The sequence below is a fragment of the Thunnus maccoyii genome, chromosome 11 (genome assembly GCF_910596095.1).
Source record: "Thunnus maccoyii chromosome 11, fThuMac1.1, whole genome shotgun sequence".
Lineage (NCBI taxonomy): Eukaryota > Metazoa > Chordata > Actinopteri > Scombriformes > Scombridae > Thunnus > Thunnus maccoyii.
In genome coordinates this window covers 16,464,340-16,482,019 of record NC_056543.1, presented here as the reverse complement: position 1 = coordinate 16,482,019, position 17,680 = coordinate 16,464,340, and the positions used below count along the sequence as shown (strand labels likewise).

The following is a 17,680-nucleotide window of genomic DNA, read 5'->3' as shown; positions in this document are numbered from 1 at the left end:
CATTATCATGTTTAAATACAGAGCTAATAGTGTACATTAACTAGTGGTGCAGAAGTGATCATATATCATTTAGCATTCCAAAGAGGAAGAACAGAGGAGCATCCTTAAATGATCAACGATGAAACAGATCCAACTCTGACCTTAACAGGTCCCAATACATTTTGCATGACGCTGTTACTGTGAAATGAGGGTAAGTTATCTACCACCAGAATTCAATGTAAACCATGCTTCCTTTAATCTCAGATTTATTATATAGGTCTGATTACACTCTTCCTATCAAATAAGATACAATTAGCTACTTAACATGGAAGTGATGTGAGAATAAGTTATGTTACATGCAAATACTGTAAGTATGGGAGTTCATTTAGTTCAAATAATTAATGTACTTGAATTGTAAACACAGATCCAAGTGCATCTCATTGAAAATGTTCACATTCAGCCAGTTTTCCTGTATACATTACAGTACAAGTTTAAATTTTTTTTGCATATATGTTAAGCACACTGTAGTCGAAGCAGAGACACTTCAGACTCAAGACACTTCATCCAATTTAGTACTAGGAAATTGCCTTGTATAGGTGACTGCCTGCTCCAGTATGAACAAGCCAGGTATGAAAAGCATGTCAAGGCTTCTTTCTGGTTGCACCGCAGACAGCCACAGACATTGCCGCTCCGTTACAGGGCTGCTGCACAGAGGTGTGAGGGGTCCTCTCAGCCAGCTGTTGTGTGGATCAGTCAACAGAGTTAACGTGACACTCTGTGGAGAATTACACTTCCACAACCACAAGCTTTGGGCCTATATGGTCTCGCTAATAAACCTGGACCTTGTAATGGCTGTCTGATCACTCAAACGTACGAGCGGTAGCAACGAGAGGACAAGGAAATGTCATCCAACATGGATAGAAAATGTACCTCCGCCTTTGTTTAAGGTTCATGTGGGCTGAGTTTGATTGGATTCTGTGTTTGTGCCAGAGCTTGCCTTTTTACATGTTATACGGGCTTGAGTGTTTTTTTAACCACTTGGCCTATTTAGGAACCTGGTTCTCTGATATAGACTGAGTTTATGAATGAAGCTATACTATATCTTGCACTGCCTGCAACTGATCTAAGGGACAGTACATTGAGTTGCATAAATAATGACTTGAAAGCAAAAGCCTGAAAGAACATTTACAGACCATTGTTTTAACTACAGACATAAATGGATCAATAAGCGATAAGGTTGGCAATATCTTAATTTTTTTATCATCAAATCCCATGAAATGACCAAAACAAAAAGCTTGTCTGTGGCTCTGAGCCCCAAACCCATTCATTTCTACTGAAGACATGAAGCTTTAAAATGGGTTACAAATATATACACACATTTTGAAAAAGCTATATATTTTCCTAAAACAGTTAGGCTCTGTAGTTTTTGAAAACGTTAGACAGGAGTAAATATCGGGGACTGTTATCAGCTATAGATTTGGGGCGCTAGAGAGTAGTTACAAGAGCAACACAGTGCAAAATAAACTACAGTGTCCAAGTTTATTATAATGAATACGCTATAGTGAGGCTGTCCTCCCAAGAAAAACAAGAGTATTAGCTGTTTCAGCAAGGCCAAAAACTACAAAAGTTTACATTCAAGTGACAAAGCCATCTAGCAGCCATAGGAATTATGACTCTTATCCACTGGGGGCAAAAGAGGAAACAGTGTGACGTTATTCTGGAGCAATAAAGTTCAAAGAAGGAGGAGGTCAGGGCACATGGTTGGGTCAACAGAACATCGGCCCTTAACACAGGAGACTGCAGTTTGTTTCCTGTCTCTTACCGACAATCAACATTGGTTACTTTTAACCATGACCGCGGCTGTTCCCCAACTGTAACCAAGTTGGCAAATATCCCATAATGAAGTAGTATTTTCGACTCAAACCACAATATTTCTCCAGCATAAAACACTAAACCTTGTGCCTAAACCTAAACAAACCTTAACCATAGTGTTTCCAGATCATAAAATCCTTATAAAGGCTTTGTCATACTGCGGATAGATCAGGAAACACTTTAATGTGTCGTTCTGGAGGGCATTGACCAACCACTGAATTTGGAGGACTTACTGTACATCAGGCTACACAGACAACACTTGTTAGTGGGATAAATTCATTGCTTATTTTGATCTTTTAATGGGATTTATTGACAGTAAGAAGATTTATCCTTTAGATGTCCTTATGGTTAGTCTGTGATTAGTATATGTCTTTTGTGACATGATATCATGTACTTGTCACCTATATCTGACATTGAGACCTACCATGATGACATATGATCAATAATGCAACAACCTATTATTTGCATATTACTAATATATGTTCCTTGTGCCGATTACATTTAATTTTAGATGCTATTGAGTCTATTGTATTGAGACTATTGTACTCTTTTGTTAAAGTGGACTAATCATGAGCTACTTATAATCTTCAGGGCCAATTCAAATGCTACAAACAAAACAACTGTCTTTGCTATACATCTAACAGCCAGTGGCTGCTGGTATCTTCTTCAATAGCTCTTCCCATTGACTCAACTGATGTATTTTATCATGCTCAAAAAGACACACTTACAAATGCATTATCAAAATGCTTACCAACTTGAAACAATACATTACTATGGAGGGGATTGAATTAATTCCTTCTCTTGCACCAAGAACTGCTTGATGCCTCATAAGATAATTTGCCATGTAATTCTTTTCACCTACACAGATGCACTGCCATAGAGCACATGCTTTTTTCTAACCCTGATAACAACTGTTAATTCATCAAGAGTAAATAAAATGTTAAGTTGGGAAGGGACATTAATTATCACATTCATCTGCTTGCTGTTTCCAAACTGGGCTATAATGAAATGTGCTGTAATAGAGATTGCTCTTGGGGAGGCAAGCCGTTTATGAATCGCTAGAGGTGCAGCAGCTGCCTTCCCCCTTGAGAGATAGAAATTTATGCCGTATACCCCGCTGATTGTTGAGAAGGTAAAGAACCAATAGCAGCATGTTCAGAGGTTTAATTTAAAGTGTGTTTCTCACTAGGCTGCTCACAACACTTAATTAAACTCTGCTGTTTTGGCAATGACAAATGCTGTGGTGCAGGAGGAAGCTGGGCTGCTGTGACTGAGAGGCTTTTGTAATTTCTTTCATGTGCAGCGATGGCCAGATCCAGGTCAGAAACTGTAGAATTAAAGAACTAAACAAGATTTAGACACGGGGAATGGGAGAGCAAGGGGGTGGGTGGTTACAGTCATTTCTTTCTCAGGAATACATCTATTTTTCTCTCTTTTTTTATGTCCTCTTTCTCATTTTTTGGAAAGTTTTGGCATAGATTTATGAGGGTTGAGCTTCTGAGCCTGGTTTTCTACGCTTATTGCCTTTTACACTGACGTTTCCTAAGGCATGTGTCTGCTTGATGGAGACTTCAACATTTTACTGAAAGGTATGATGAATAAAATGAATAGTAAGTTCCTGCACAGAATATTGTTCCTATTATTTCATAACAGTCTGGTCTTTCTATTAAGTCTCTAAGCATGACTATTGATTTACCAAACCATATTTTCATCAAAGACAGCAGTAAGTTTAAAATATGGATGTGGGAAATTTAACTTCAGAGGTCCAGTACACAAAAACATCAACCTCAGAGCAGTCAACTAACTGACAGGGAGTGACTAATAGCCTTTTTTCAGGGTAAAAATCCAATTCATGCCAAACAAAAATCTTATTTTGTTTCTGTAATGGTATGACTGTATTACAGTGCATTTCATGAGATCCATTTAAAGGTGGAGCCAATCTAGCACACATCCACTGCACAGCCCGGCCTGCTGCTGTTATGAAGTCGCAGAACTCTGGTTATACTACCAGGAAATAACCACGAAGATGCCTGCGAGGCACAAACAGGAGCTGGAGCATTTCATTCAATAATGTAATCCATACTTTTAAGTAAAAGATCTCAATTCTTATGTCCCTTTTTATTACTTGAGTGAATGGTGCCACATATAATTTTTGTGTCACATGTCAATCTTTTTGCACACAGTTTTATCGCAATTGTATAAGAAAGTGGTAATTTTACTGGCTGTGTAGCCAAGGAAACAATAAAAGCATAGAGCAACTAAGTCTGTGTTCAATTTGAAACAGTGTTGGCTACTACACAGTTACTGCCACCATTTAAACTATTTTGTATTAAGTACACCACTCTTTTATTTTAAGGATTACGTTTGATTTTATGTAATCTTTTACCAAATTGTAAACATTTTAAGTTGCCATATCTTCAAAAATATACCAAATCTTAAGCATTTATAAGCTACAAATTGGCAAATCTGTAGCTTATTAACAAATCTACTTCCTGTCATATGATTGTGCTATTTATAATTTAATAAAGGGGGCACTGTTGGCCAGTCACATTGTACTACTGATAGTCCAATTGTGAAAATGGGTCAATGTAATGCATTAACACTTGGAAAAATATACCGTCATTAAAATGTAAAAAAATGTTATTTCCATCAGCTCATTATGAAATTAAGCAGGAAGTTCCCCAAAAAATTTAAAAAAAAGGCTAATCCAGAGCATTAAATAATAAAAGAAAGAACACACATGTATAGAAAAATAGCATTGTATTTATCCTGTTTTATATAGGGGATGCAAACAGCTCCATATGTATTTTGGTGTTCTGTAAATGCCAGAGAGACACAGCAGCATCCGTTGGAGTTAACAGTGCAGCACTTTTGTGTTCAGTAGCACAAATCATTAATCATGAGGCCGGCCATATTCTTGTAGTGCCTGTGCTTTCATTACTGGGCCTAATTAAACAGTTCTGTGAACTGGAATCTCAGATTCCTCTGTTACAGATTATCATTAATTATGGTGAAAGTGCTCAGAGATGTTGGACTCAATTATATTCTGCTCAACCCTGGCAGCGGGGTGATTCATTGTTCTGAGCACTCCACAGCCGTACTGTCTCTGCTTATCACCAACCTCCACTTTTGTAAATTGGGCTCTGCCAGCCAACAAACTAAGAATTATGTGCTGCTTTTTTCATTACAAACATGTTGGAGGAGCACAGACCAATTAAGGGTGGGATATTTTGTGTGGAGTGATGAGGCAGGCATTGGTGCAGGGAGATGGGGGTTGGATGGGGGGGTTCTATGGGAATGAGCTCACCATGCTGAAGTTGTGGCTTTATTACCATGTGTGGTGCAGCCCTCCACCAGGTCTATGACTGATTATGCTCAGCATGTTTCCTCAATATCCCAAAGCTCTCAGTATTGTAACGGTAAAATTAGAATTTTGACTTAATATTATATTGATATTTCTGTGCAGGTACACAGATTTCCATTCTCCTGGAGGTTTAAATGGAGATTTCTATTATACTAGCAGCTATGAGTGCCCGTATTGCTTAGAGGAAAAGTGTTAACTTTTCATAATATTTGTGTATGACAAGCAAGTTTTCATGCAGCTGAACAATGTCAATATTATTTCTATGGTCTTATGTAGGTTACGTAGAGGTCTATGATCGAAACAGTGTGTGAATGAGATTATTGGCCACCTTTTTTTAGGGTCAGAGAATCGAGAGGAAAATCTGAATCAAAGAGAAGCAGAAGTTCCAATGGTAAGCTTAGGCCTTAGCGGTTTGCACAATTTCATATGCCACAGTAGGTAGTGATTTTAATATATATGAAAATCAGCCGGAGCTGTGTGCATGTGTCTCTTATAATATCACCGGTGGGAGATTTTCACTGCCTTACAAAGCAGGACTGTTTTTGTTTCCCCTCACTACAGTGTTGTCTCTCTCTATCTCTATCTCTGTCTCAGTTCTACTGCTTTCAAGAATTAACGTCTTGCAGTAAAATGGATACAAGTGAGAAACAAAACAAAGCAAAATTTAAGATGTCAAAATTTTATTTTACAATATCTTTGTTTCTCTCATAGTTCCTTAAACTATGGTTGGCCTAATCCCATAATTCCCCTCGCAAAGGAGCAAGGAGAAATGGGATTTTTCCTTCTAGTGACATAGCAGCAGCTCATTGAAAATGTAATACACTACTTCCAAGTCACAGGTCAGCTGGCAATCTGAATTTTAAAAGGACTGTGAATAATATTCTGTTTTATTTTGAAAATGAACTTTGTGGCCTCCATCATGAATCCAATATATGTCTTAATCTTCTGGGCTCTTGAAGCCCACAGCTCTGGAAGAAGGCCTTTGACTCCTGAACCTAATAAGGAAATCACTTGTTTTCTCATCCGTCTTCCCATTCTTATAGAGGCTGACACAAAACAGTCCGTTATTTGAAAGGTAATTGATGAAGCATAAAATGTGTTATATAATACTGAGGCTTTTCCTCACTTTTCCTACTTACAGTACATTAAACAATTATGTTATGCCAGAGCCCTAAAGCACTAACAAAAAAACATTGAATGATAATGATAATAATAGTTATCATTATTTATTTTTTGGTTAGAGTTGCCTGTCTGTTCTATGCATTCTGTGCACAGTGTATTGTAGAGATGAGAAGATTAACATCTGAGCATCTATTGTTATTCTGAACTGAACATGGCTGACAGTGGCAGTGAATTTAAGCGTTAATTACGCACTAACCTTTTCAGAATGGATATTTAGACACGCTGTGTCCTACAACTCTGAATGTTCAGGAAATGAAAACATCCAATGACCAATCAGTATCTACTCACATTAGCATAGTCTTTTAAAGCCCAATGCCCCAAAACATGCCACTGAAATCTTCTCCTATTTATCTTAAAATAGCCACTTAACTTTGACTGACACTAATTCTTGTTACATGAAACTGTAGAAACCCCTTCATTTCCCCCTTCTGTCTTTGTCAGAAAATTACAAAAGACAGAGTTTGTGATGTACCCAGTGTGCAAATTCCTTTATTCTGTCAGATTACAGCATTTAATATGACGTAGTGCGGCATTCTGGCCTCACATGCCTGCCAGATAGAAGGGACCTGTCAGCAGCAGAGGAGAGCAGTGCAGATCATCACTCTGACTGATCCACAGGCCCAGAGACTGTCATCTCCTCCGACTGTACAAGTCAACACAAATAAAAGTGAGGAAGCAAAAGCCATAATGGCTGGGAGAGATCCAGGCTCATTGTGGCCATTACTTTTATTCAAACCTTACAGATGACATGATGTGAAAAATGAGCCTGTCTAGTCGGGTGCCCATTAGTGAGTGAGCACATTATCTCCCCTTTTTCACATTGAATCTCCTCCCTGCATGCAGTGGCAGATGCTCCTGAGGAGTCACTCACTTTTATGGGGTTTTGACTGCCATACTCTTTTAAATACAGGTGCCTGCACCAGGCAGAGATGACGTATGGCTGTCAGTGCTCTTTACCTCACTGACAGATGCTTTCAGTGGATCACTCCTTAAACCTTCTGTCTAAAACTAAGGGGGACAGCTAACCTCTTTGCTCACAGAGCAGACAAGCATGTATCAAATTGATTATCACAGCAAGGGGGGTGATTTCTAAAAAATTCTATTACCGGAAAATTACAGTGCAATTTACTTAAGAACAGTCTAAAGGCAATCATTAAATACAGTTCCTCCAAATCCTTAAGAGTGATACTACTGTGAAAATTTCTAACTTTCTAAGAGTGAAACTACTCTGAAAACTTCTAAATTTATAATGAAAATAAAAAATAATGTTCATATACTATTGTATATGAACATAATAAAAAGTTATTTTTTCCTGAAGCTTTGGTGTTAACAAACATTATGTCTGGGGCCCTTTTCTCACACCCCTAATAGTTGTTAAAACACTTCCCCCAGCTGATGAAGGAAAATCAATTACTTTGTCAAATCACTGTGTTCCAGTCACATTGTTGTGGCTGCAACTGACATAACGAACAAGTGCTTCCTCCGTGCTTCGTTCATTTATCTAGACTGCAAGAAGTTCACATAAGAAAAATCTACTTATATAGAGACATTTCAACAAAGATTTTCACACCCACACTTACATCCTGGCACATTCACACATAAATGAAGCATAACAAATTCACAAGCACTGTGGCTTAAGATTGTCATCACTTTTTTTAAATTATTGGTGAATAAATACAGTGGGACTTCAGTTTAGTCCTTTGCCAACAACATAGTCTGATCACCAACGAGACTGGAAATGCATGAAACATACATGCTATACATGAGGGATTGGGCTGAGAGGAAAACCAACACTGACATATAAATCAGAAAATTGATACATGTATATATAGCCCTTTCCTCCACCAGTGTGCCACAGTTAACAAATATTCAACAGCATGGAAACCCCGAAGGAAGGTCGAGCCTATTTGAAAATAACATATCCGTTATTCTACAATAGGAAATAAATCTGGATATAGTGCTACCGAGCAAAGCTCAGAGGTTGTGGTCAGTGGCAGGGAGTCCTGGCTTCTTTCAGGCATGAGTATGAACCAGAGCCGCTTGGTTCAATCTAATCTCTGACAAGAAACAACAAGCCTTTGGGACACCCCTGCGGTCCACCTCTATGCTGCACAACATCATAAGCAGCTCAACTCAGGGGGTTAGATCTACTGTAGCTGTCAGGGGAGAAATATGTTTCCATTTTACAACTTCAGTGGCAGAGAAGACCATACAAATGCTCCTCTATTTCCCTCACTATTGCTCACTCATTTGAATCTCTCTCCTCTCTCCTCTGCTCCTGTCAGTTTTCCCTCAGTACACACACACTCAAGGGGTTCCCTGGTGACTGCGTCCCATTACTGTCTTGAGACTGGTGCACAACAGAGCTGCAGCGCCAGTGTCCCAATGATACCACTCAGATCCCCACTTTCCCAAGTCAAGCAGTGTGAAAACTAGATTTGGCTGTTGAAGCCCCAGCATAGCGCTGGATTCAACAATTTAACTCTGATTTAAGATCCAACATAAAGATACTGATTTGATGTAAAAACATTCAGTTCTTTAACAACGCAAATTAGTGAGTACAAAACACCTCCACAGTTTTGATTAAAAAAGTCACCATGACAGTCAACTTTCAGTTCAGCAGTAATTCCACAATGTTCTTGCAAAGCAAAGTTAACTAAAAATGCTAAGTCAGTTTTGTTTAACATAAATTATAGGTTAGGTATCATTTTCAGTTATATAATTAACAGAGTTTGGCTTATGTGGATCTAAAACACATTTAGTTCATCATACTTCAAAATATACTCCTGTTTTAGGCTAATATTAGCTTATCGCAGATATATTGGTATGGGCACAGCCTATATGTTAGCCAAGAAGTAACAAAATATTGCAGTACAAAAATTCTGAGGATATGTTTGAGGTCATTTAGGAATATATTAATATAGTTTGTTCACCACAGAGCACATATTTATTTTTCAACTGTAGAATATCCCGTTCATAACATATCTGGGTCATAATTCTTAAAAAGAAAAAAGAAAAAAGAAACAAAAATCAGCAGCAGTCAGGCTTTAGTTTAAATCCGGTGCTTACAAATAGTACTGATGTAAATGGACCTTTGACAGCAACAGAAAACATAGATTACAGATTAGAATTAGAATTAAATAGATTAGATTTACATGTTATCTACTGTTTATCTGTGTGTATTAAAAGGACCAGTCAATCCATTTGAAAGTGATAACAGGTGACAGTCCCGTGTTTTTAGTTTTGGTGGTGGGGCGTAATTAGTCAATTTCAACTGGGAAACTGAAAACTGGGAAACTTTTCTGAAAGTGCCGATGTATCTGACTGGGTGCTTCATAATATGGAAATACTTGAAAATATAGCAAATAGGAACGCCTCACATCAACCAAAGCCCATCACTCATGGTGATTAAACCCAAATTTAATGGATATAGTTTTATGTGGTCAATACACAGTTTTTTTAACCCTCAACCATACAACTGTCTTGAGTTGTCTGATGACATGAAAACTTGCAAGTCATAAACATAGGAATCTTATTCATCTTTACCATCAATCCCGTGACATGAACGTGGCATTAAAGAGATACTGTAGATTGTTCACATGGCTCCAGCTATCACCACAGTCTGTTTGCACTGTCAGTGTTTATCCAAATATACTAAGTTACTATGATTCCACAAGGATCTCAGGCATGATTGTGCTAATCACCTGACACACCTGATTTCCCGATTTATTCTCTCCATTCATCTTGAGCAAATGTAGCGACAGCTTGCAATCTGTTTGTTTTGAGTTGTCAAAAAGGAAGCAAAGGCATGTATCAACATGGAATGAATGCTACTGCAAGATGTCACCAGCTGCACATGATATGATGAATTACAATCATATGTTAATCAGCCGGAGTTGCAGTAATGGGTTGTTTACACGGCGTTCCATCACAAACCTTCTTGGACTGTTTTCTCATATACAGATACGGATTCTTGAACAGACAGGAGTATACTACCATTTGCAGATTTAAGGTTTTTTTTGGTTGTTTGTCTTCCAGCAGCATAGAACAAAAAAAATGTATTTATAAAATAAAAAATGTTTTCAAAGAAACATTAACAGAGTTTGTTCATGCATTTATAATTACTTTATTTAAATCAGTCTGCCTGTTTTTGTTGTTGTTGTGACACAATCTCTGTAAGGTTGCAAAGACTGCATAACAATATGAAAACCCAGTACTGTTTTCATCCTTCATCACTCACTGTATTTCTCCCCGACATGCATGCAAAACCATATAATGTGCATGTGTGGGCGTGTGTGTGTCTGTTGTGGAAGGTTGACCACAGCGCAAACAGCAGTGGGTCCAGCAGCAAGGTCAATACTAGCATAAGTACCTTTTTATTTCCCTAGCCACTCACAGTGTTAGATCCTGCAAACTGTGTTTGTCCTGCAAACTTACTAATGACTGCTTCAATAATGTTTTAGATATCCATAGGTCGGTGAAGGATCTAGCAGGTATTTACAGTAATTAACTGACACTTATATTAGAATACATACATGATCAAAAGCCTATTAGCTAGATAAAAGGGATTTGAGATAACAAAATCAATATTTAGGTTTAAAGAGTCTGTGATGCTGTCATGCTTCTCTACTGGTAGAGACTGGTATTCTTCATGAAATTTGAATGAATTGAAGTTTCAAAAAGCTATATATTTATTTTGGAGTTTTTCCACCTTACAGTATATTCATTAGAGAACATTTGAAATATGAGAACATGTAAAATAATCACACTGAAGTTGAGTGAAAACTCTTTAAATGTGATAAACAAAAACATAAATAACTCATTTTGTTATTTATTAAAATCTAGGAATCAGTGATTTGGACAACAGGATTCGTAAAATGTAATATGACAGGATTTTATCACAACAGGATTAAAGGCAAAGAAGATAAACAATAATAATAAAATATTGTCCTGACTGAATGCTTAAGCTAAAAAACAAAACAAAACAAAACAAAAAAAAAACAAAACACAAGTGTGATTTATCCAAAAGTCAAGCAACACAAGAAACAACACATTTCCTGACACCTTTGGCGGCACTGCATCCTCTCTGACCGGTGCAACACATCCCTCCACAGTTATCTCAAACATACTTTTACTTAACTTGAGGACTTGATTAAGGCTGCTCAATGAAAATAACCATATCCTCATAGGGATTTATTAAATAAGTGGAACTGCAAACAAGGAAATATTTTTATGAAATTAGAAATGGCAATATAACTAAAGTAAGTATTACAATATATGAAATATGTGCAAGGAGGCTACAGTGCGTAAGTAAATGAGAATCAAGAGTAAATAGAAACATCACAAGCACAGACACACTTATAAACTATACTACAACTAAATTGCTTCCACACTCCATAGGCTCAATATGCGATTTAAAAGAGCCTGGCGGTGGCAATATTCCTCTGATATGGTGTTTAGTTTTAATAGGAACCCTCAGCTCAAATATGAGCTGACAAACATGGCAAGACAAACACAGTCTCTCTCCGGCAATGAAATATACACTATCAAATAGACCTGTACCTTTTTGAATCCGCTGTGTGGGTGAAACTAAAGCGCAGAACAAACACCATTCTGATATGGCTTTGAGGGTGATAACAGCGTCTGACAGGGCGGAGAGAGCAGGCTTTGGGCTCGGTGCGAAAACACAACCTGTGATTGACATGATTCCCTGGCCTTAGAGAAGTTTACCTTTTAATAAGAGCTCAGAGAGGCCCTCTCAACAACCTAGTCTAGGCGCTCGCCGACAGCAGGCGACGGCTGGGGAGGTGTGTGTGTGGGTTATTTGTGTGCATGCACGCGTGTGTACTGATGCACAAGTGTGAATGTGCATGTGTGTGTCTGTGCCCACTTGTAGCAGATTTCAATCAAGGATTTCAGCCATGCCCAAATATCCCTTCTCTTTTTGGCCGAGTTGTTTGAAGAAAATGAGTGGATTCAGGATCAAGAGCCTTTCTGGAGGAATTTAAGTCTGTTTGAGGATTATGACTTCTTCATCCTGTACAAAGCCTGCAGAGAGAGCTATATGCTAGCCCTTGGAGGCCAGGCTTACCAATGCATTCCAAACGGCGATATAGAAGTGATAAAACCCAGGAGAGACATCACAGTTTTGGACAAAGATCTTCAAAATAAATAGGGAAGTTGAAAACTTTCCAATTTTACTCTAGAAGAATAATTCTTTTATGGTGTAAAATGCATAATCAAACAATGGTCTTGTAATAATAAAAGGATACAGGATACAAAAAAGTGGTAAGTGTAGAAAGCCTTTTCTCCCAACCGCACATAATACCTGTGGAAGTGTTGTTCTTTGTGATATTCTGCAAACATTTCTCTGCACTTCCAACTCATGATCTCTTGTTTCTGCCATTGCTTGTTTCCTTGAGTCAAACGAACTGCTACAGAAGCCATAACTTCTCTCATTTGACTTATGAATTATAATTAACACACATCTCCTGCCAGCTGTGATCAGCATCCTTAGGTTTCAAACAGAGTTTTCTATATTGACAACATGTCTGATCAGTTTCTGAGAGATGTCACCACTCACCTAGCCTTCATTGGAAAGCCGAAATGAAGGTGACGGCCGCTCCACGGAACCTTCATTAGTTACACAGCTGGTGAGTGAACAGCGTCAGCACAGCCAGCGAGGTCTGGATCATCTCTGATGGGGCCTCTGCTAAAATCTGTCATTATTTACCCCTTTAACAGCGTAAACTGAAAGACAAACAAGAAATCAATAGAAAATGAGGACAAATTACTATAAGTGCCAATATTTAAGACAGCTGAAATAAAGGGCTCTCAGCCTTTAATAGATTCTTTCCATTAACCCTCAAGCAGAGGGTTTGTCAATTGCTGATAAGACCATTAGTTAGTTGTTGATAAAGCAATTTGGTATCATTATAACTCTAAATATAACAAATGGAGGTTGTTCAACAAATAAGATCAACATCCACCAGTTACAGTGGCTTTTTTTTTACAGAATGATTTTATTTTGGCCCTCCCATTTGACACCCACTTTTCAACTTCTGTAACCCTCTATCACAAAGTTTTAAAGCATAGGTTCAAAGTTTTTCAAGTCTGACAATAGTCGGGTGCCCATATGTACACTGAAACAGTTTTTTTCTTGTGTTGTAATTATTCCTCCTGTTCATACTGGCCATTAAGAGATCCCTTTCCTAATGTTCTTGCAATGTAAGTGATAGGGAAAAAAATCACAATCCTCTTTCTGTTCAAAAATACATTTCAAACTGTATCTAAAGTTAATATGAGTTGGACAAATCAAGTGAGTATCTTCCAAAGTTACAGTGTTTCTAGTGCAAAATTCCTTATTATGTTACTATTTCCTCCATAGCTGGTCAACACAGAAACACTGTCCAGGGAAACACAAAGAGGAGACTTTGTACTAAATAAACTAATCGGAAGATATTCACTTGATTTGTCTGACTCAGATTGTTGAAGCCTCATATCAACTTCAGATAAACTTTAGAATACATTTTTACACAGTAGGAGGACTGTGGATTTTGTCACCCATCACTTACATTGGATGCACTTAAAGTATGAGCAGGAGGAATGATTCCAGCAAGCAACAACTGTTTCAATGTGCATATGGGCACCTGACTACTGTTTTACAACAGACTTTAGAAAAATTGCAAACCTATCCTTTAAACACATATAGTGTATGTAATGTAATGTAAGTGGGTCTGTAAGCTAAATATGCAAGAAACAATTAGCCCTCAGACACCAAATTATCTAAGACCATTTGCATAACAGACTAGGAGCATTTAACCTTTTCTTAACTAGTTGGAAATCTCCTGTCAAGAATTATGAATATCACTGATAACTTCATCATATTGTTTAGCATTTGAAAGTATTATAAAAATGACTAAATGCCTAGATAGAGAGATAAAGGGAGGTTATGCAACATACTATGGTAGACAACACATTAATTCAACACTCGCAAAGATGCAGACATACTGATCTCAGCAATCTCCCAACAGTATGCGAGTCTCAAGAGTGCCAGCTTTGTTGAGAAGGTTACGGGACTTTGTCTGACCCCAGAGCAGTGTGACTCTTGGAACTGTGGCTCCGCTGTACTTCACACTTACATCTTTTGTTCTTGATCAAGTGCGCCAACTCCCATACGGAATGCAGCCAAACTGACCAAATGAGATTATCATCCCGCGCAAAGGAAGCTATGAACGAGCAATGGAGGGGAAGTAGCATCTCCTACAGACAGACGCAGCAGGGGACGGACTAACTATAGCCACATCAATGACTAACTCTCACAGCAAGGACACCTCCCTTCACTTTGAAAAGAAAATAAATTAAACAACAAAGGGAGACACTGACATTCACTGCCTTTCAGTTTACTGCACCAAATAACTGGCCGTGCAGCACAGGACCATTGTTGAGTTCAGCGGCCAGTAAGACAACAGTGAAATGAAGAAGCATTTTGAGAACAAAGTTTTTTCCCAGTAGGAATGATGATTGCTATATGGATTCCTAGATGAAGGGGGAAAAAAAAGTTACCTCATCTACTGGCCTAATATGGTCATTCCAGCACAGGAGGAGACCCATCTTTGTACTTCTTCATGCATTACACACACAATCAATAATGGAAAAAAATACACTGCGAAAGGCCTTAGTCGCACTGCCTACAAGCGGCATTGATAAATGATTTTGTGCCAGTTATGACAGCAAGGTGCATGCAGTGAAGAGAGTGGAAGGCCTTTTTAATAGTGCAAGGAGAGAATTAAATCAAACCCAGGAGGGCCTCCACTGGAAAGGAGAGATGCTGCATCTCTCTGCTCTAAATCACAGCTCTACTTAAGCCCAGCCCTCTCTTTCCCCATTTTTCTACATTATCAGAGGAAACCTGTCACTGCTGTCTATGGGAAAGTTTACAAATCATGATTTATCAGAGAGAGAATCTCTAAACACCTGTGTGAGAAAATAAGCATCCCCTGCATTATAGGCCAAAAAGTTTTTTTAGTTTTCCTTTGAGTAAACAAAGTATTTAACATATTGTACATATATTTGTATGTAGATTTTTATCCAGTGTATGGATTTCGGTGAATGCATTCAATTTGAAAAATGCTGATTAAAAACAGTAATAATTGCTATTTTGACCATGGCCTCTATGTACCAATGTAATTCAGGTGCAAACAATGTACCTATGTACCTCAATGTAAAACCCTGTAGGACATAGCTCCTTATTATCCCAGGGTGGGAAAACTAAAAAGGGGACTTAAAAAAGGAGTGAAAAGTTTCCAAAGGTCAAAAATTAATCAAACTTATTACCTGTGAGAGAAGGATCCTGGTTGCTGCTAACTCGTTTAGCAGATTTTTAATCTCTATTTTCTTTTCAAAGGGCTGGAGATTCCCAAAGGAGCAGACGTCCATGACTCCTCATTTACAACTGGATAAATGAATCATAATGATCTTCTTAGGCCTGCTGGAGACACAAACATTGCAGTTTTTAAATAGCGACCTCTTTTATTAATCTATACAAACATCACTATTTCATACAGTCCTCAGTTAAATATTGCATATCTTATTTTTAAACATGTGACTTAATGTCTCAAGAACCCCTAAACCACAACCCAGTTTCTAGCCACTTTGTGCAGTACAAACAGGCAAAGCCACACCAGCTGGGGAGAGAAAATCCTTCTTATTGGCCACCAAGGCCAGTTGCTACCACTTTATCCAGTAAATACTGCAGAAGAAAGCGACAGAGCGAAAGCTGCACGAGGAGAAGAAGTGAACCCAGGGTGAGGTGCACTCAGTTTACTGCCTTGTCTGTGTTCCTAATGCTGAACTTTCTCCAGGGAAGAGCTTCTTATACGTAAAGGAAACACGCTAATGACAGACAGGCAGATGGTTAGATACATAAGCCTGAATAAGCACAGAGCTTTTCATGTATTGGAAATATATTAGACAATCATTACTGCAAATATCTTAAAAACACTTAGCTGTCAATGGGGAACAGTGTGTACATACATGTTGCTGAGTGGAGACTGATAGTAAAACCAAGTATATAATTAATATTACATCTGTGAAAATATGTGATTCAACAAAAACAGCAACAGATAAAATACACACTGAATAGTGTTCTCTACAATGTACAGTACATGTGCATTTAACATTAGCAAGATTTAACATGTGAACATCATTTGCAAAAATGTTTAACATTAATGCATTTTTATTTTAAATATTGTTCTCTTAATATTTCAGTGTCATATTTTATATTTCAATACAGTACCGATTTAAAATAGGAGGCTATAATTAATTTATTCTAAAAACAGGATCAGTGAAAACAGTTTTCTCACGAGGAAAAAGATTCAAGACACCATTATGAGTAATTTCTCATGCATAAATAGCTATGAGCCTAATTTGAGCTGATTTGGGTTGTTAGGTTTACAGCTTAAACATGCCAAATGTTTGACAATTAAATCTTGACTGTCCAAAGAAATGTTAAGACATCATTACATATAGTAAAACCCTCTATTTGGCAACATTGTAAACTGGTCACTGAATCTGATAAAATCTACAGAAATAATTAAACTATTACCCGCTTCCCATCATAAAAGGAGTTTTTTTAAAATTATTTTAATGTTTTCATTTAACAGTTAAAATCAATCCTTGATGCAAAATAATTCAGATTTGTTTTAACATTTACAACATAACAGTAAACTGCATTTTAACATATTACTGTCAGCCTGGACATAAAAAAAATATTTGTATAAATTGTATTATTATTAAAATATTAGTTAAACTGGAGTTGCATGTTTCCTACAAGAAAAAAAAAATCATAAAAAACAAGAAAACCGTTAATGCTCTAAGGGAAGTCCAGGCTGTAAATGTGCACAATATTCCACATTATATACATGTCATTTCAGAGTGCACTCCAAGTGACGCAGTGTCAAATCTGTGTGACAGATTTAGGTGAATGCTGGTGAAGGGAGCCCTGCGTGGGGAGAGCGGCTTAGGGCTAACTCATGCAGCCAGTACAAGATCTCCAGCAGGCAGAAAGGAGCCCTGCTCACCGCGGAGCCGCTGCCTGTCCAGCCCACCAACACTGACAGCCAAGCAAGAACCTGACACCATTGCCATCTTCTGACTATATTCACACGAGTCTTTGTGTCAGCTTCTTGGGCTCATTCTAACTAAGGAAGCTTTGCATTTAGTGAGAGAAAGAAGACAAAACAAGGGAAAAATTTTTAGAATTCTACAAGCACCAGAGTCAAG

General features: G+C 37.9%; 1 long non-coding RNA gene across 4 annotated transcripts in view; it reads right to left on the bottom strand.

Annotated features, from left to right (window-relative positions):
* Window positions 1-17,680, bottom strand: part of LOC121906721 — a 143,233-nt gene that overhangs the window by 120,219 nt on the left and 5,334 nt on the right. For all 4 annotated transcript variants that reach the window (XR_006098724.1, XR_006098726.1, XR_006098727.1 and 1 more), the window contains exons 2-3: window positions 15,734-15,887; window positions 12,981-13,147 (exon numbers count right to left, since the gene is read on the bottom strand). This is a non-coding gene — a long non-coding RNA (uncharacterized LOC121906721). The remainder of the gene's footprint in view (window positions 1-12,980; window positions 13,148-15,733; window positions 15,888-17,680) is intronic.